Here is a 19,837-nt window from a genome sequence, read left to right as displayed (position 1 = left end):
CTTGGGTCCGCCCCTATGCCCGTCAATCATCCTCATCAACACCAGTGACAGCCTACTCATTTCATTGACCGAATGTATAGTCAACATAACCAAACCATTTCATGGCTCTTACACGCCAGCCCCTAATTATTAGGTTATTACATAATAATTACATTGAAATACATAGGAGGCATGAAATCCCAAACTTTTTTCATATAAGTCCTTCTTCAACCGAACGCAAAAACGATTCATTGTTCATGAGGCCAGATGTTTGTGTGTGTGCGTGTGCGTGCGCGTGGGAGAGACTGTAATCCACGGAATAATAATTGTAAACTTATTCAACCTGAATCCAACAGGCAATAATAATAATAATAATAATAATAATAAAACTTTATTTGTATAGCACCTTTCATGACATGAAATGCAGCTCAAAGTGCTTTACAGAGAAATGGAGGATAAAAGAAAAGCATGGCAACAACATTAAAAACAAGCAGTAATGCAGTGAGGACATGAATAACAAAAAATAAAAAAATAAAAGATCAATTAAAAGCAATGTTGTAGAAGTGGGTCTTGAGCTGAGCTTTAAAAATGTCTACAGAGGCTGCCTGACGAAGGTACAGTGGGAGCTTGTTCCATACCGACGGCCCGTAGAAGCAAAAAGCTGCTTCCCCGTGTTTTTTAGTTGCCATTTTTTTTGGCAAAGCGAGCAGGCCGGCAGTGGAAGACCTTAGGGGGCGGTTGGGACATATTTAGGCAGGCAGTCATGTAGGTAGGAAGGTGCGAGACCATTGAGAGCTTTATAGACAAGTAAAAGAATTTTAAAATCAATCCTAAAAACAACCGGAAGCCAGTGCAGTGATGCCAAAACTGGAGTAATATGTTCTCTCATCTTAGTTCTAGTTAAAACTCTGGCTGCTGCATTTTGGACAAGTTGTAGTCTGTCAGTTGTTTTCTTAGGCAGTCCTGAAAAGAGTGCATTGCAGTAGTCAAGCCGAGAAAAAACAAAGGCGTGGATTAGCGTTTTTGCATCGTCCAAGGACAAATAGGCTCTGATTCGTGCAATATTTCTAAGGTGAAAAAAGGCAATCTTGGTAACATGATTAATGTGTGAATTGAAATTCAATTCAGAATCAATAATAACCCCCAGGTTCTTTACTTTACTGTTACTTTCTACAGTCAGGTTACCAAGTCTGCTTATTATTGATTCTTTCTGCTCACTAGAACCGATTATGAGAACTTCTGTCTTATCCTCGTTTAGCTTGAGAAAGTTCTCACTCATCCAACATTTGATGCTAGACAGACAGGTCAACAGCGGGTCTAAAGCACAGGGATCATCTGGAGCCACAGAGAGATAAAGTTGGGTATCATCAGCATAGAAATGAAAATTGACTCCGTGGTTGGTAATGAGTTCGCCCAATGGCAGTATGTACAAGGAGAAAAGCAGAGGGCCAAGAATCGAGCCCTGTGGAATACCAGAGCTGATGTCGTGTTTGTCTGAGTCAAACTCGGCTAGATTGACAAAGTAACTTCTGTTTGATAGGTAGGAGGAAAACCAGGACAGGGCCGTACCAGACAGGCCTATCCAGTGTTCCAGACGCTGTATTAAAATTGAATGATCAATCGTGTCAAATGCAGCCGTTAGATCTAGGAGTAGGAGAACAGATACATGTTTCTTGTCAGCAGACACCCTAAGATCATTAATTACTTTTACAAGTGCTGTTTCTGTGCTGTGACCTTTCCTAAAGCCAGATTGGAATTTGTTGTGCACATTATTGTTCTGTAGAAACACATCCAATTGATGAAAGATGCATTTTTCTAAAACCTTGCCCAGAAAGGGTAGATTTGAAATGGGTCGATAGTTACCCAAAACAGAGGGATCAAGATTGTGTTTCTTGAGTAGGGGCCTAACTACAGCAGTCTTCAGTGAGTCTGGGAAGACACCTGATTGTAGAGAGCTGTTTACAATTTTTAGGATATCTCCAATCACACTGTCCAAGACCTCTTTGAGAAAGGTGGTGGGAATTTTATCCAATGAACAGGAGGATGATGTCATCTGTGATATGGTTTTGCGGAGTTCATCTTCATCAATTGCGCAGAACGTTAATAGGCTCCCCCTGGAGAGATCTACTCTGGGACCATTAGCTGCTGTTTGAGGGTTTGCGCTAGCAGCAGCACCATTCATAATATCAGCTCTAATGTTAAAGATTTTGTTATCAAAAAAGCATGCAAACTCATTACACTTAGCTTTAGAGGCCGGGAATGACTGCTTGTAGGACTGGGGGGGGTTTAAAAGTCGTTCAATGGTAGAGAATAGGACTCTGGCATTTTTCTTGTTCTCATTAATAATGCCAGAGAAATATGCCTGCCTTGCTAGACGCAAGGCTTTGTTATAGGCGACTGTTGACTTTTTAAGAATCTCTAGGTGGATGGTGAGTTTGTTTTTTCTCCACGCTCGCTCAGCTCTACGACATTCTTGCTTCAGTGAGCGTGTATGCTCATTTATCCAGGGTGTTATTCTGGTGTTATGTTTCTTTTTTGTTTTCAAAGGAGCCACTATATCAAGAGCTGACTCTAGTTTAAGATTAAAAATTTGAACCATATCATTTACTGGGGGGGTATCGGGCAGGGGGGGCCCCAGATGACGAGAGAACTCGTCGGCTGCAGAAGAGCTAAAAAAACGCTTTTTTATGGTATATTCCGTGATGTTTTTCTCTAGATCAGAGACAGTCATATTAAAACACAGCAAATAGTGGTCTGATAGCTCAGGCCTTTCAATAGTCCTTTCCACAGTGATGTTCAGCCCTCTAGAAATCACCAGGTCCAGAGTGTGCCCATGTTTATGTGTAGGCCCAACAACATGTTGGATAAACTCAAAGGAGTGCAATAACTCTAAGAAGCCCATAGCCACAGCATCTATAGCATCATCCAGGTGAAGATTAAGATCACCTGAGATAAGAGTTCTGTCATAGTTAGTGGAGCAGATAGATAAAAGTTCTGATATTTCTGTTAGAAATATTGCTTTACTGCATTTTGGCGGGCGATAAATGCTAATCATTGGCATAGAGGGTTGACCAAGTAGTGTAGTGGCCAGGTATTCAAAGGATGTAAAGCTGCCAAGGGTCAGAGCCTTGAATTTTAACGTGTCTGAAAAAATTATTGCCAGTCCACCTCCTTTCTTAGCCTTACGAAAAGAGTGAATGAAACTGTAGTTTGCGGGACAGGCTGGCGCTAGGAGAACAGCTCCATCCGAGCCAAGCCATGTCTCTGTTAGAAAGATTATATCTAGCTTCTCTTTACAGATTATATCATTTACAGAGGAGGACTTATTTGTTAGTGACCTGATGTTAAACAAGGCAAGGTTAAGCTTGTTGTCACATTTTTGGGGGCTGTGATGCCTGTGAGGTACAGTGACCAAACAGCATTCTCTCTCCAGACCACTCCTTGTGTTGGACACTCTATTTGAAATAACAGTAGAAATGTTGTGAACCTCAACCTGTGCAATGATTGAAACACCAGGCTTTCTAGAAGCATGGGGTCCATACATGTTTGTTGCTGCGCATAATGGACCCTGTTCATATCAGTTATCAAATGTATTTTCTAGGCAATCTGGAGCTGGGCTTGACATATGGGGCGCCGTCAGTCGGTAAACTCGTCTGTTAAGGGGGGTCGACTTTGTTCCAATGTTTATCAGGTCCACCATGCCCGAGGTGAACGAGAGGAGATGTATTGGTGAGGGAGTTAGAAATTCCTCAGTATCTTCTCCACCAGGGTACGCTGTGACTTCATGCTCTGTGATTTCTTCTCCACCAGGGGACGCTGTGACTTCAAGCTCTGATGTTTCTTCTCCACCAGGGGACGCTTCAAGCTCTGATGTGACTTCTCCACCAGGGGACGTTTTGACTTCAAGCTCTGATGTTTCAAGCTCTGATGTTTCTTCTCCACCAGGATACACTGTGACTTCAAGCTCTGATGTTTCTTCTCCACCAGGGGACGCTGTGACTTCAAGCTCTGATGTTTCTTCTCCACCAGGGGAAGCTGTGACTTCAAGCTCTGATGTTTCTTCTCCACCAGGGGGCGCTGTGACTTCACGCTCTGCGAGTTTTACTCCTCCAGGGGGCGCTGTGACTTCACGCTCTGTGGGTTTTTCTCCTCCAAGGGGCGCTGTGACTTCAAGCTCTGATGTTTCTTCTCCACCAGGGGACGCTGTAACTTCACGCTCTGTGAGTTTTACTCCTCCAGGGGGCGCTGTGACTTCACGCCCTGTGAGTTTTACTCTTCCAGGGGGCGCTGTGATTTCACGCTCTGTGAGTTTTTCACCTCCAGGGGGTGTTGTGACTCCACGCTCTGTGCGTTTTCCTCCTCCAGGGGGCGCTCTACGCTCTGTGCGTTTTCCTCCACCAGGGGGCGCTCTAGGCTCTGATGTTTCTTCTCCACCAGGGGACGCTGTGACTTCACGCTCTGTGAGTTTTACTCCTCCAGGGGGCGCTGTGACTTCACGCCCTGTGAGTTTTACTCTTCCAGGGGGCGCTGTGATTTCACGCTCTGTGAGTTTTTCACCTCCAGGGGGTGTTGTGACTCCACGCTCTGTGCGTTTTCCTCCTCCAGGGGGCGCTCTACGCTCTGTGCGTTTTCCTCCTCCAGGGGGCGCTCTACGCTCTGTGCGTTTTCCTCCACCAGGGGGCGCTCTAGGCTCAGTGCGTTTTCCTCCACCAGGGGGCGCTGTGACTTCACGCTCTGTGAGTTTTTCTCCCCCAGGGGGCGCTGTGACTTCACGCCCTGTGAGTTTTCTCTCCCAATTCATGTTTTCAGGTAACACGTTACTGGCCAGTTTGGAGAGTTGACAGGGATGCTTCATGTTATGAAGCATGTTGGTGGAAAATAATTTAAGACCCAGCTTGTTTAGGTGTGTTGCGTCTACAAAGAGATGTCTTCTGTCCCAAAAAAAATTGAAATTGTCAATAAAATTGAATGATTTTTGCACGTGTGTTTCTACTGTGCATTCCGTTGAGAGCCATTTGTTGAGTGCAAACAATCTGCTGAAACGCTCACTGCCTGTCATCGGGGGCAGTGGGCCACTAATCGTAATGTCAACATCAAGAATGCTAGACACAGTGCTCAGGTCACGCAATAATTCTCTGAAATCCTGTTTTAGGATTTCAGATTCTCCTTTTTCCGCATCACGTGCACCGATGTGCAGTATCAGCGTTTTTACCACGGGGTGAGCCAGAACAATCTGTTCAATTATTTCCCCTATAGTAGAGACTGTGTCTTTGGGAAAGCATAAAACCTTTATCTTTTTGTTGCTTTTAAGATACTTTACAGCCTGATCGCCGACAATCAGAAATTCAGTCATTTCCTCTCCATTTGCTCGTCTTTCTGAGTGGCTCTTAGATCTTACCGTGCTCGGAGTGGCGTTGACACGGTTATCTGATGGCCCACTATCAACAGGCAGCAGAGGGCTAAATCTATTTGACAACATAATTTCCCTTTGGGGAGGCGTGGATTTTGATTTACTTTTCACATTTTTCCTTTGCGGAGGGGTGGTTTTGGGTCGGGCTGGGAGCGTAGGCCAGCTGGTCTTATCAGGGCTCCGAGTCCTTCCACTTAACCGTCCTTTCATGTTATCTCTGTTCGTAATCACCGTGGAGATAGGGTTGATAACAGGCGGAGAATTACTCACAGTTTTACGTCCTTTCGAGTCCTTTGGCCTTGCGCCAAGGGTACTCCAGCCGAATGTCTTATTCTCCGTGTGATTCTCTTTCCCATGTTTTACTCCCAAATTCACTCTTAAAAGGTGTAATTCCGTTTCCAGGAATGCAATCTTTTGAAGCAGCTTCTGAAAGTCCTCTGAAGAGATTGCTGGGGCCATGGCTGGTTATTTGCCAAGTATCCAGAGCCAGTTAGCTATATGTAGCTAGCTAGTGCCACGTACCCATTCACTGGAGGTAACAAAAAGTGTATTTTGGAGTAGGCAAAAGCTTCTATCTAAAGAACAAAAACAGTCCCATCCGTTTACGAGTATCAAGGATCCACTTGTAGAGATAAAAAAATAAAATAAAACATGGATATCTTTAGGAATGCAAGCATAGGCGAGAGCGGCGAAGCGAAGCGTCCTCACTGTGCAGTCACACACACAGTCACGTGATCTGGAACAATGGAATTGTCCAGACATTAGTCCTCCTCGGCCTCCCGGATCAAGCAGATTTTGGACATTGGCAGATCCAGGCAGCTGTCCACTCTCCATTTCCATCAGTGGGCAAAGTAGGCAGATGTGATCATCCTCCTTCACACCTTTGCCTTTGTGAGGCCTGTAGACGTCCTCTGCAATCCTCTTTATTAGGGTGAACTCCATAGTTTCCACTTCCAGTTCCACCTTCTCAAACGCTTCCATTGACAGGAAACTTGAAACCGTTTCTTTCTTAAATGTCTCCATATCCCTTTTCATTGAACATCTCTCTTGGTTCACGTCAGACAGTTCAAGGTCCGTTTTCACTTCTTGTCTCCTCCTCTCAAAAGGAGACAAGAGCCAGATCATACAACTTAAGATCCAAGCTGCAGCCTTTATTATACGGGTCCAAGATTCTAAGTATGGGATCTCGTGAGTCAGTGCACCAACCTCCTCCTTGGTATGTATAGCTTTGACCACAACAGCTTTCTTGATCTCAGGGTCATCTGATAATAGTTGAGGAGTATCCTGTTGGATGGTGATGTCCCTTCTCCTGAATGGTAAGCCGATCTGATAATGGCCATTGACCCGTTCTGTGAATGAATGTTCTTGTTTCGACAGCGCAGGTTGTTCATCCGTGCTGCATTCATAGAAATCTGTCTTAAACAGATGCTGCCATCGTTCATCCAAGTTCACGACAGACACCATGTTTACAGATAACTCTGGCGGCTGACAATCATTTGCATCCTCCTTGCTGCCTCTTCTTAGCGGTCCAATCACAGTCCAGCCCAGCATCGTCCTGGTGGCATAAGGACCATTATTTAGACAATATAAGCAAATAACTTGCAATGGTTCTAAAGCTGCGGGAACGTTTGTTCCTATCAATAGCTCAATGTCAGCATCGATCTCAGGCAGCTGAACATGTTGTAAATGAGGCCATCTCAAGAGATCCTTCTGTTTTGGGATATTCCCCTTGTGGACAGGCATGCACATCTGTGTGTAAGCCTTAGGAAGGTTACAGAAGTGCCCCTCATTCAGACCAGCCACTTCCAGTCCGGACACACTGTAGCTAGAAACAACTTTCTCTTCGCCCATTGTCCTTAACAGAATATTTGTCTTCCTCCCTGTAAGGTCAAGTTTGTGCATCAGAGCTTCGGTGCAGAACACTGCAGAGCTTCCTGGGTCCAAGAAAGCATAGGTGGTAACAGTCTTGCTCCCCTTCTTGGACCTAACATGTACTGGAACAATAGGCAGTTTACAGTCGTCACCAGCCCCAGTAACGCCACTCGATACCACTGTGCCGTCCACTGATATTCCTGACTTCCGATCAGATTGGTCAGACCCTTTGTCCCTTTCTTTCCGAGTGATATGAAGTACAGTAGGATGATTACGACCACAAGTTTGACAGTTAATCTTCTTTCTACAAAATTTGTTTACATGTCCAATAGACAGACACCCAAAACAGACACCATTTTCTCTCAAGAAGCCTATCTTCTCGTGGTGAAGTCTTTTTCCCAACTGGGGGCACAAATCTAATACATGATCTTCTCCACAGTAAAGACATGTCTTCATTATTTGTTCCACCTCTGCAACTTCAAGCTGAGTCATGGGTTTTACAGGGGTTGCAGTAGTGGCATAGCTGATTCCTCTCATTCCAGAATGAGGTTGTGAAGTGCATTTGCTCACGTAAATATTGCACCTCTTCCATGGCGTTACAGCAGCCTTTAAGAAAAAGGCTGTACTCTTGAAGAGCTTTCACATCTTCGGTTTTAATAGGTGGCCATGAAAGATCTTTGTCCATATATGCAGATGCAATTTTCTGCTCGTCTCCAAACTCCTCCTTCAATAGAGCCTTAGCTTTAGCGTACCCCCTCAAAGGGTCCAGGTGCTGGCAGCTCCGAACAAGTTCCCGGGGAAGACCCTTTGTCTGCTGCTCCAGGTAATATAGACGGTCACTGTTATTTTGAGTATTGTTTTCCACTCCATTCTCAAAAGCCTTCATAAAAGCGTGATATTTTAATGGATCCCCATCAAATATTGGTACCTCTCTTTTTGGCTGAGAGGCATTGCTGCTGTATCAATAGTGTGGTTATTTAATTTTGTTTCCTCATAATACCAAGCATCTCATTTTGACAGACATTTGCATTTTCATTTCCAGAATGAACATTTGCATTTCCAGAATGAACATTTGTATTATTAGGATGATTAGTTGCATTGGAACCATTGAAAACATGTTGCATTGGTGCATTTCCATGGGGGATTTGTTGAACTGGGTGTGGCATAGGTTCCTGGACCTGGTGCATAACTGACAGCGGCTGTGATTGTGAATGAATAGACTGAGTGTTAGTTTTGTCTTTAGGCCTTGTGTCCACATGATTGTGTGACATTTTTGGTGTGAATGGATTTGCATTAGTATTGAGGGTTTGCATTTCTCTTTGTGTTTTTTCCACATATGAATTCATTCCATCCACATGTTTTATTTTTGAGGACCTCCCACTTATGACAGTTTGAGATTGTAGCACATTTAATTTTGCCATTTGTGCTGCAATGTCCTCGTCCATTTGCAGTTGCTCCTTTCTCTTCCTCAGCCTTTCCTCCTCAACTTCAAGTTCATGTTTATCTTTTAAAAGTTTGTGTTTGACCTGCAATGCTGCCAAATCAGCTTGAACAATCAGACATTCTGAAGAAACTCTAGAAGTGGTAGATTTCCCTCCTGTATCAGAGTTTCGCATTATGGATTTCCTTCCCACATTTGACACACTGTCATTTGGATGCACATCATCTTGTAAGTCATGTGACATTATTGATGCGGATTGCATTATTGAATGAGGTTCATCCATTAGGCCTACTGGGGGAGTGGCCACATTTTCAGACTGTAAACCCGTTTCATTGACAAATTTGCACACCAGTGTTAGCATTTCCCATTTCCTCTGTTTCATTCAACCAAGTTTCCACATCACCTTTCACTCATTCTTGAGATGAGGGACAAAAGTGGAAAAAACATGTCCCACACATAAGAGCCTTATTTTATGTAAAAAATAAATTAATTCATAAAAATAAAAGCACTTGCAAAGTTAAGGGTAATACAGTTGTGTATTATTATGCCCTTAATTTCATTATAATTGTTTTCATATTCCATCTGAATTAGTTAAAAGCAGGCCCTGTACCCAAAAAGGCCTGTATTTAGCCTGTCCCCAGCAAGTGGCCACAATTTCAAACTGCCAAAAAAGTGTCTAATACTGTCACAATCACATAAATATACATATTAAATTAAAGTAGATTGTCAACAACATAGCAAATAATATACAGTTAATTTTATCTCATATCAAATGTTCGTCCCACGTCTCCGTCAACTCCGTCAGGTTTTTTTAAAAGTCTTAAATTAATCAGAAAATATTGTCGACAGATTTAGCCTGAAGACTCCTTTTCCAAGTCCCATTTATATTTGTTGCAACAGTGGAGTACCTGGTCTGACAAGCATTCAATTGTTTGATATTTTAAACAAACAATGTTGATAACAATGTGGTCACAGCTTTTACATGTCAACTCCGTCTGCACATTTTTATGATCTTTGTTAAGAATTCCAAAATAATGTTTATTATTTTAGTTTAGGGGTTAGGTTTAGCTAACAAAATTAAGCAAAAACAAAATGGCTACATTGTACTAAAGAGGGTTAAGATGAAAACAAATGCCATTTTGTCAACTCCGTCAGACGTCAACTCCGTCAGATTTTGTGTCTGACGGAGTTGACGTGTATCTGACGGAGTTGACAAAAGTGTTCCTAAAACAATAAAATTATTGTTTTTGAATAATGGGCAGTATTCTAATTTGGCACACAGTTAGAGCATGCCTTAAGGAACATTTTTGGCTATGGGGCCATCACAGATTTGTCTCGTGGTGACCATGGCAGCCATATTACAAAAGAGCCGCCACCTGATGTTATTTTACAATAACTCAAGTTCTACACCACCTAGGATCTTTATTCTGGTGACTAAGACCTCATTTTCAAGGATGAGGGATACAGTGGTACAATTTAGACTTTCCCTGTGACCATGGCAGCCATTTTTCAAAATGGCCGCCACCTGCTGTTATTTTACAATAACTCAAGTTCTACACCACCTAGGATCTTTATTCTGGTGACTAATCATACATTTTCAAGGATGTGGGGTACATTGGTAATATTTAGATTTGTCCTGTGACCATAGCAGCCATTTTTTTTTTCAAAATGGCCGCCACCTGCTTTTATTTTACAATAACTCAAGTTTTAGACCACCTAGGATCTTGATTTTGGCGACTAATCATACATTTTAAAAGATGAGAAATACAGTGGTACTATTTAGATTTGTCCTGTGACCATGGCAGCCATTGTTTTTCAAAATGACCACCAACCTGCTGTTATTTTACCAATAACTCAAGTTTTAGACCACCAAGGATCTTGATTCTGGCGACTAATCATTACATTTTCAAGGATGAACTTTCTCTGGGAGAGGTAAGGGCTTATTTCAGGTGCAGGTTGAGTTTCTACTGACAGGACATTAAAAGGAGGTGGGCTTTCTGGCCTTTGACTTGCCCCTTTCAGGTACAGATGCACAGTTTGACTTCACTGGCCACTGCAGGGAACTGTGGGGGAGAAACTTTGGTCTCTTGACACCCCGATTAGGTTCAGGGTTTTTTTTGGTGGAGACTTGCCTTTCATGACATCTTTGCTGCAGCAGTTGATCTCCTTACTGCCAGTGGTGGCACACTCTGGGTCTCTGGGGCATTGTATCTTGGTGGCCTCCTGCCAGTGTTTCTCCATCCTTCTCCTGAGCTCTGTGTTCTGGGGCTCTGTTATAGTCAACTTACATTGTCTTGGCTGGAGATTGCTTTCCTGCAGGGTCCAGCCCAGTCTTGTGCAGATGGCTGCTGGCCCACCTGGAGGCCCCAACCTCACTTGTTCGGTTGGTGTGATTAGGTGGGGTGGTCTTCCCCAATCAGGATGAGGGGTTTGACCCTTTCAAACGGCAGTCTGGCCAAGTGTCTGTATTTAGTTGTGAGTTTAGATACAGGATACGATTGCTCACCCAGCCCCAGGTGACATGAGGTGAAGGCTCCTTTGATTTGGTAACATTGCTTTGGTTGACATGCTGGGGACACAGAGAAAGACACTGATGCCTTCAGTGTCTGCACATCCTGCCTGATGGTCCTGAAGCCAAATCTTCTGTCTTCAGTCTTTCGCTCACTGTTCACTGCTCACTGTTCACCTCACCGAATTTAGCCCAAGGAGTTTGACCCCTAGTTTGGCCATAGACCCCCTAGTTTGGCCATAGCCACTTGCCCAAATGTGCCGACATGTGCTGACCTCATCACATCTGTGATGATGGCTATGGCCGTTTTTAGCCAACGTAGTGTTTTTTGTGCAAAACTAATGCTTGGAATGGATCCAGAATCATGAAAAGCCCCTAGTTTGACATGCCACATGCTACTTAAAGCATAATGAAATTTAGAACATTTAGCCTTATATTGGTTGTTGATGGTACCCAACTTTCAGCAGCTGTCAAACATGCCCCTAGGGTGGTCAAATAGAAACCAATGTGGGATATGTTTATGTACCTTTACAAACATTGGTGAAGAAAATTCTTGGTAAGAAATGTATTCACAGATTTTTATATTATTCTGATAATATTCCCTGAGTAAATTGGTAAAATAATAGCAGGTCCACCATTTTTGAAAATGTCTACCATCCATGGTCACAGGATAAATCTAAATAGTACTACTGTATTCCTCACCCTTGAAAATGTATGATTAGTCACCAGAATCAAGATCCTAGGTGGTGTAGAACTTGAGTTATTGGGAAATAACAGAAAGTTGGCGGCCATTTTGAAAAATGTCTACCATGGTCACAGGACAAATCGAAATAGTACCAATGTATCCCACATCCTTGAAAATGTATGATTAGTCACCAGAATCAAGATCCTAGGTGGTGTAGAACTTGAGTTATTGGGAAATAACAGAAAGTTGGCGGCCATTTTGAAAAATGGCTGCCATGTTCACAGGGCAAATCTAAATAGTACCACTGTATTCCTCATCCTTGAAAATGTGGGATTAGTCACCAGAATCAAGATCCTAGGTGGTCTAGAACCTAAATCAGTTAAACTTGTCAACTCCGTCAGATGTTCGTCAACTCCGTCAGACGTTCGTCCCGTGATGTTTTTGTTAATTTCCAAAGAAATAGAAAATTCGCTGTCAAATCTTTTGTGCTTATGTATTGAAACACTAATTGAAATGATACGTAATGATGATTTTTTTTTTTTTTACATGGTTTTCATGTTATAATATTGAAAATAAAGGTTGAAATGACGGTTTTGAGAAATTGGATATTTCATAATAGTGTGATATTGGAACAAAATAATATTAAAAGATTTGTATTACGTAACTTGATTACTGAAAGCCATTATAAGATAACTGAGGACTTTATATTATTGTTGAAATGATAAAATTCAATTAAAAGGGATTTTAGTGTGTCTGACGGAGTTGACATGAATCAGGTATTAAGTGCATAAATGTCCCATTTTAGAAAGAAATGTTATGCGAAAAACCTGTTCCTTCTCAAGATTGGTAGTTGAGACCTGTGTCTATAAATACATCTATTTGATTTGAATGTATCTTAAAAAAAAAAAAAATCCAGTTTGAAAAAAGTTTTGTCCCTTATCTCAAGAATGGGCAGAGTTGGGGTCCGTTACTCATAAAAGTAAGGCACTACATATTACATATTACTTTTGAAAAAAGTAATGCCTTACATTACTTTATTACTCCCTGGAGAAAGTAACTAGTTACATTACTCGTTACATTACTTTTGCGTTACTCCATAAAATCGCCTGAGATGCATTGTCAAATAATTTGCACTGAACTGCCACACAACAATATAATATTTAGTTTGGGGTCTGTGAGGCCAAATCTCATCAAATGGTGGTCCATGGCTAAAATGCAGAATACATACTGGACCTTGATATGAAAATGGTTGAAAACCACTGTACCACGTGGTTCTAGGCAAATATTAACTTTCCCAACAATATATATTCAAATAAAATAATGAGACTGAGATAAATCAGTAGACTATAATTATGTTCACAGTGCTTTAGGATCCCTTTCTTTATGATGTGGAGTCCCCTGCTCCATTGCTCATTAAATGTAGTTTTTCATTTCGGCATATTTGGTTTATTTATCTCTACATTAACTAACTAGTGATTGTGAGAGCACACGTTCTACAACAAACAAACAGTGTTGCCAGGTTTTAGAAGAGAAACAAGCAGCCATGTCTATGAAAACAGCCCAAAAGAAGCCTGACTGGGCTATCATAAAACAAGCCCAAAGTCGCTTGTAATAAGCGGACATGGCAACACCCCAACGCCTGCTCTGTCTCTGTGACAGTGGGGAGACTGGGAGCTCGAGCTTTCTGTGCAGCGGAAAAGTGCTACGGAGATTTTAATACAGAGACGACTTAAATGACAGTTATGACACAAGCACTGTAGGCTATATCACAAAAAAACGGACAATGATGTGTCCGGCCAGAGGTTGAGTTGGGAGGAGGAAAGGTGGGTTTAAAACCGGACGTCTGGCCACCCTACGAGTCCACGACAGTAACGAAAAATGCTGTGCTGCTGATGATCTGACACCGGTTTGACATGTTCTAGTCCGTACTGCGTAGCCTACTGCGTTGCCAGCGCACCATTAGTGTTCATGTTCAACTCATCTCCGTTGTGTGCATTATTCTCTAAAGCAACACTGCTGAAAGCAGCCACATGATGCAAGTAGCGAGTAACGGCAGCGCTAAAGCGACCAGTAACTGTAGTGTGATTATCAATTTTGGAGGAGTAGTGTCGTTATATTACTCGCTACCGACCAAAGTAGTGTCGTTACAGTAACGATATTTTCCGTTACTCGTTACACCCAACTCTGAGAATGGGTGATATAGTGCACAGTATATAGATAGATATAGACAAGAGATACAGTAGATAAATACTGTAGATCAATAAAAAAAAAAGACTCACACACATATGACAGACAGACTAGTGTCCAAGCCCTCTCAGCGGGGCTGAGTGTGTGGGAGGGAGGTGAGCATGGGGGAGGAGGGGTGCGGGGTCGCAATATATATGGGGGGGGGGGGGGTGGTGTCATAAGACAGCTCCACGCTGTCCTGCTGCTGCCTTCGGTAGCTGACGTTCGAGGCGCGGCAGAGAAGCGGGGCGCCGGCTACACGCGCGTCGGCGCGCACGGCACACGCTGATCAAGAACGACACGGCCACATCGTGCGACGCGCCCGGCGGAGGACACGATCGGCGGCGCGCGGCGACCGCCTCCCGCAGGCGGCGCGCCATGACTTGCTAGCTGGGGCACTCTGCTGTGAATTCCTCCCCTCCCCAGGGAGCTCTCCTCTCCTCCCTGGCATGTGCTGCGAGTCTGCACCACGTGTGAGCGCATAGGTGCATTATTTTTTCCCTTGAACATAATGATGAGGCACATTAAAATAGCAATATACGTTTTTTCCCCCCTTTTAAATAATGAAAAAGCAGAAATGCCTAATAAAATAATATATGCTAAAAAAAGAATAAAAGATAATGCTATAAATAAACTTTTTGAGTGGTGCAAGCCAGTCCCTTGGACTTATGTGTGTGGGTGCCTGCCTGGCTGGCTGGCTGGCTGGGTATGAGCATGAAAACAGCATGGTTGTTTTTCACCACCTGTGTGCAACCTAACACACACACACACACACACACACACAAACACATGCCCATATTAACTGATGATTTCTCTGTCATGATAACTCTGTCATTTCTCAACCGTTTCGGACACGGGGCGGCAGTTCGGAACCGGCCCGGCACCCTGGGCGCGTTCCTGTCTCTCTAATTAATTAGGAACATCTGCAGCAGGCAAACGTTGAACAAAATAACACATTCTTCTACATTCTCTAATTGTGTAAATATCTTGTTTAAATGCAAATGTTAATTTATAATTGTACTCCTGAGAGTGTAACATGAAAGAGTTAAATATCTAGTATGGCCTAAATCATTTATATCCAGTATCCACAGTTTAATAATCAAACTTGTCATTATCATGGTTAATGTATGCTTTCAACAATTTAATTGGATATGTGACCTATAAGGCTATTACAAAGTGTACAAATCAGCCAGCATGCATGTTCTTTTTGGACTGGACCAGTGCAAGTTAAAACTAGATGGTTACCAGGTTCGATATTAAAAACAAAATCTCCCCCATAGACCATGCGTCTAAAATGCTTTGAAATCGAAGTTGGTTTTGGCAACCCGGTATAAATACCCAGAGTGCATTGCAACAGTACAGTCCCGCCTTGTACTCTAAGAGTCCCGCTTACCTTAACAGCCATAATGTGATTGGCTGTGTGGCCTTATACTATGATTGACTGTGTGACGTTGGTGGCAGTGATTGGCTCCTGACTGAGTCAACAGGCATTATCCAACATTAGCCCGCTCTTTCTTTCTTTCACTTCCCTGCGCTCACGGAAGAAGGTGTCGGTGAACGGAACGCAGCGAACGAACACTCAATATATACTAGCTAGGTCTCATAGTAAGTGCTCACTGCATTCGCAATAACTATATTATATTAGCGTTATATTAGCATGGACGAGGAAAGGGGCCGTGCCCGCAAAAAGTCTTCCAAGAAGACGACCAGGGCTCAGTCTCGGAGTCGGAGCAGAAGCAGCAGCAGCAGCAGAACCAGCTCCATGGCATCTCCACCAAACCCGCCCCGGAGAAAGGAGCGAACGGATCAGCGAACGCCTGTCCGTGTCCGGACACCATCACAGGCGAACCCCATTGCGACTCGCAATGATGTGTGGAGGTACATTTGTTTGCTTTTTGCTTCATTGTCCAAAATGTTTTTCTTCCACGATGTGTGCACCTGCCTGCTGTTTCACCATGCGTTAAGATGGGTGCAGGCCGCTTTAGCTTCAGCTTTTTTAGCGTGGTAGAGCCCTGCATGTGTGTGTGTGTGTGTGTGTGTGTGGCGAGAGAGGACGAGAGTTTAGGCGCGGAGCGAGAGAGATAGAATGTAAAACAAAGTCTTTATAGTTTTGACCAGATTTTATTGTGTGTGTGTGGACTGTGGAGGGGTTATTGTCACGTCACTATGGAGTAGACAGCAGCATGCCGCCGCGCTGCTGAACGGGCCGTTGGTCAGCAGAGCCAGCCAGCCAGGTCCTCACAAGTATATTACTATAAAACACCGCCACCATGAAGTCCTCATAGCAACAAAATAGTTGATATTTAAATCGTGCTATACTCAGGCAATCTTCAACCGATTGTTCTAATTCCAAATGGCCTATAATCCATGAAGTGTACATTTTCATTGGGTGTATAATTCATGTTTTTTATATCGTCGCTGTCCGATGAAAAACACGTATGTCCATTTTTTATGATTTTCACTTTTTTCTATAGTTGGAATATAGCCGTTCTGCTCTCTCTACTGGTCTCGGCTGATGTGTTAATGGCCAATGAAAAGGTGTTTTATTTAACAATCTATTTAACACGCATCACCATTGGATGTTCAACCTGTCCATCACATCGCGTATGTAAGGGGAGTGGAGATACGCTGAAACAAAAATCCCCATTGGACGTGGGACCTGTCCATCACATCGCGTATCCAAAGGGGTGTGGAGATACGCTGAAACAATCATTCCCATTGGATGTTCAACCTGTCCATCACAACGCACGTATTGGGAGAAAAAGAAAAAGAACAACCGCGGGAGAAAAAGGGGCGAAACTTTTCACAGAGACGGGACAGCATACTTTTACGGACACGGAATTTGACATTATTACAAGGTAAAGTACCACCAAAAGTGTTTTTTGACAACTGTATGTTAGGTTATGCTAACGAATGTGTTCACGATTGTCCTAGACTTCATGTGAATTGTTATTTGTGTTAAACATAGCCACGTTTGGGACCTCAACCTCTCTATTTTAGCTCTGGAGCTAATGGACACTGATTTCTTCAACGCTGTAATCTACTTTTCAGTATTATATTTCACATCGATGATGTATTCAATGGAGGAGCTGTGTGCCGTAGTTAACGTCAAGTGTGTCAGGGGCAGACATGATAAAGCAGAGGCTGCAGAGAGCAGTGAAAGCAGCGAGGAAGGTTTGTGGAATTACAAAACAACGTGTGTGTGTGTGTGTGTGTGTGTGTGTGTGTGTGTGTGTGTGTGTGTGTGTCGGCTGGGAAAAATTAGAACCATGTCAACGACGTGTGTGTGAGTAGAGGTCTAGTTATTAATTAGTATTCAGTGTAATGTTAACATGTTTTTTATTTATCCCCCCCCCCCCAAGATGATCAGGTTGATACCAGCTGTTCTGGTGGGTGCCAACTTATTAATTAATTTGGAAATAAAAATCATGAATGACAACAAATAGCTGATTTATTCAGTGTACTAATATTTTAAACTATCTTTCCAAGAAGATGCACTTGTATGTGACCAAGTGGATTCTGAAGGTGCTGGGTCTGCTGTTAAATCTGTAAATGAAGGTAGGTGGTGTGTTTTTGCCCATTACAATGTACATAGACCCACACAATGTACATAGACCTATTTCAACCTATCTTCATAGGTCTTCACTAATGATCATGATAAAATGGCATTTTTTTAAACAAATGGACATGTATCTGCTGTATATCATCACAATAATGTCAACCACATGAGATCAACCACATTTATTTTCTTCAGAAGCGACTATGGAGGACTCATCAATTGGGGAGATGGAAGGTTTGACACACACACACACACACACACACACACACACACACACACACACACGGGGCTAACCACATTTATTTTCTTGTTTTTCTTCAGAAGCAGCTGTGGAGGAATCATCAATTGGGGACGGGGAGATAGAAGGTTTGACACACACACACACACACACACACACACACACACACACACACACACACACACACAGGGCTATAGTCATGGCTGGGGGGGTTCAGTGTTTCCTAGCTGACCGGTGCAAAGACTCACCAAGTAAGGTTTGTGGTAAAATGAGGATTAAGAGCAATTGCATTCATTGTACATTGTGTTCCTCTTTATTTTTTGTTTTATCAGATGTGCTTGATTCATCATGGACACTTCAACTAGAGCTGGATAATTCTCCTGGTGCTGATGAATCCATAGGTATTATTATTATTATTTATTTAGAGCCTTATTCTGTACACACACACGCACACATGATGCACAATACATCATGTGATGTTGCAATATTGTGAACGCAAAGCAATGCATGATTAGAGAGAGGGAACATTTGATTTTTTTCTGCAGGAGAAGGAGTTGAGCAGCACAGTAGACTGGAGAGCAGTGGAGTTGAGGATGACCACCACTCAAGTGGGGACAAAGGTTTGTGGAACACTAGCCTTAAGTCAGCCAGAGCAAAGGGTGCACAATCCAGTGACACTGAATTACAGGTGTGTGTGAACATTGCATTCAGTTTGTCTGTCTTTCTTTCCCAGATCCACTGCTTTCTTCTGGTCCTGCTGAATCAGGCTATGAAGGTATTATTAGCCTTTATGTAAAATGACAGAGGTGATGTGAATGCTGCATGTTAGCTAGTTGGAATTTTGTCTCTCACAGACAAACATACATGACAAGAGGGAGGAGAGAGAGAGAGACCCTCACTCACACTTGAATATTTATTTTCTGTTCAGGAGAAGGAGTTGAGCATCACTCGAATGTGGAGGATGAAGACGGAGTTGAGGATGACTTCTCAAGTGGGGGAGAAGAAGGTTTGTGGAACACTAGGCTTAAGTCAGCCAGAGCAAGAAATGCAAAATGCTGGCAACACTGAATTATGTCAACGTTGCAGTCAGTTTTTGTTCCTCTTTCTTTCCCAGATCCACTTGATCGAACCTGGACACCTGAACTTGACCATAATGGTGATTCTTCAGGTGAATCTGAATCTGGAAATGAAGGTATTATCATTATTATTATGGACACATTGATGCACATGTGTGTAATGTGGTATTGTGCATGTTGGCTATTTAATGCTTCGTTCAACTACACATCCATAAATGCACACGAGGGGCTCCACACACATACAGAGAGAGGGAGAGAGACTCACACACTTAACAGTCTGAATTCTTTTGTAACCATATTTAGGAGTTGAGATGGAAGAGGACTCCTCATGTGGTGATGCTGGTCTGGGGAGGAAGAGGAGAAATCCAGACAACTGGAAGAGCAACATCCAGAAGAAGAGGAGAATGAGTGGCAAGTCATATCTTGGGAGGAAGAATCGAGAGTCTGTGTTAAAGGAGGAAAGAAAATTGGGTGTGTCATGCCAGTCTGCAGCCTGTCACAAGTCCACTAAACTGCACTGCAGGGAAGTAGAAGAGTCGAAGCGAGAAGAGATCTTCAAGTACTTCTGGGAGGAATTAGACTGGCGTGAGAGGAAGATTTATGTTAAGTCATTGGTAGAGGTGAGCAGTGTAAAGCGACGGAGGACAGAATCAGAGAACTCCAGGAGGTCGGCAACCATTTTCTATCACCTTGTACTAGATGGTAGAAGACTCAGAGTGTGCCAGCGCATGTTCCTGTCAACCCTAGGCTTGAAGCAGTGGTCTCTTTTGAAGTGGATAGGAAGAAGAGGGAACAGTCCTACAAAGGAAGATAAGAAGAAGAAGAGGGTGACTGTAAGGAGA

At 43.0% G+C, this 19,837-nt stretch overlaps 2 long non-coding RNA genes across 2 annotated transcripts; both read left to right on the top strand.

Annotated features, from left to right (window-relative positions):
• Nucleotides 1-17,955: 17,955 nt before the first annotated feature.
• LOC308322484 lies at nt 17,956-18,534 on the top strand. The gene is made up of 3 exons (XR_013964727.1): nt 17,956-18,047; nt 18,252-18,320; nt 18,465-18,534. It is a non-coding gene; the product is annotated as an uncharacterized lncRNA (long non-coding RNA).
• Nucleotides 18,535-18,849: 315 nt separating this feature from the next.
• Nucleotides 18,850-19,570, top strand: LOC308322072. Its single transcript, XR_013964683.1, has 3 exons — nt 18,850-18,925; nt 19,034-19,111; nt 19,299-19,570. It is a non-coding gene; the product is annotated as an uncharacterized lncRNA (long non-coding RNA).
• Nucleotides 19,571-19,837: the final 267 nt, after the last annotated feature.

This window comes from Protomyctophum bolini (genome assembly GCF_963924005.1).
Source record: "Protomyctophum bolini genome assembly, chromosome: 10".
Classification (NCBI taxonomy): Eukaryota; Metazoa; Chordata; class Actinopteri; order Myctophiformes; family Myctophidae; genus Protomyctophum; species Protomyctophum bolini.
Note: the sequence above shows the minus strand (reverse complement) of the source record. Positions and strands in the feature narration are given on the sequence as shown.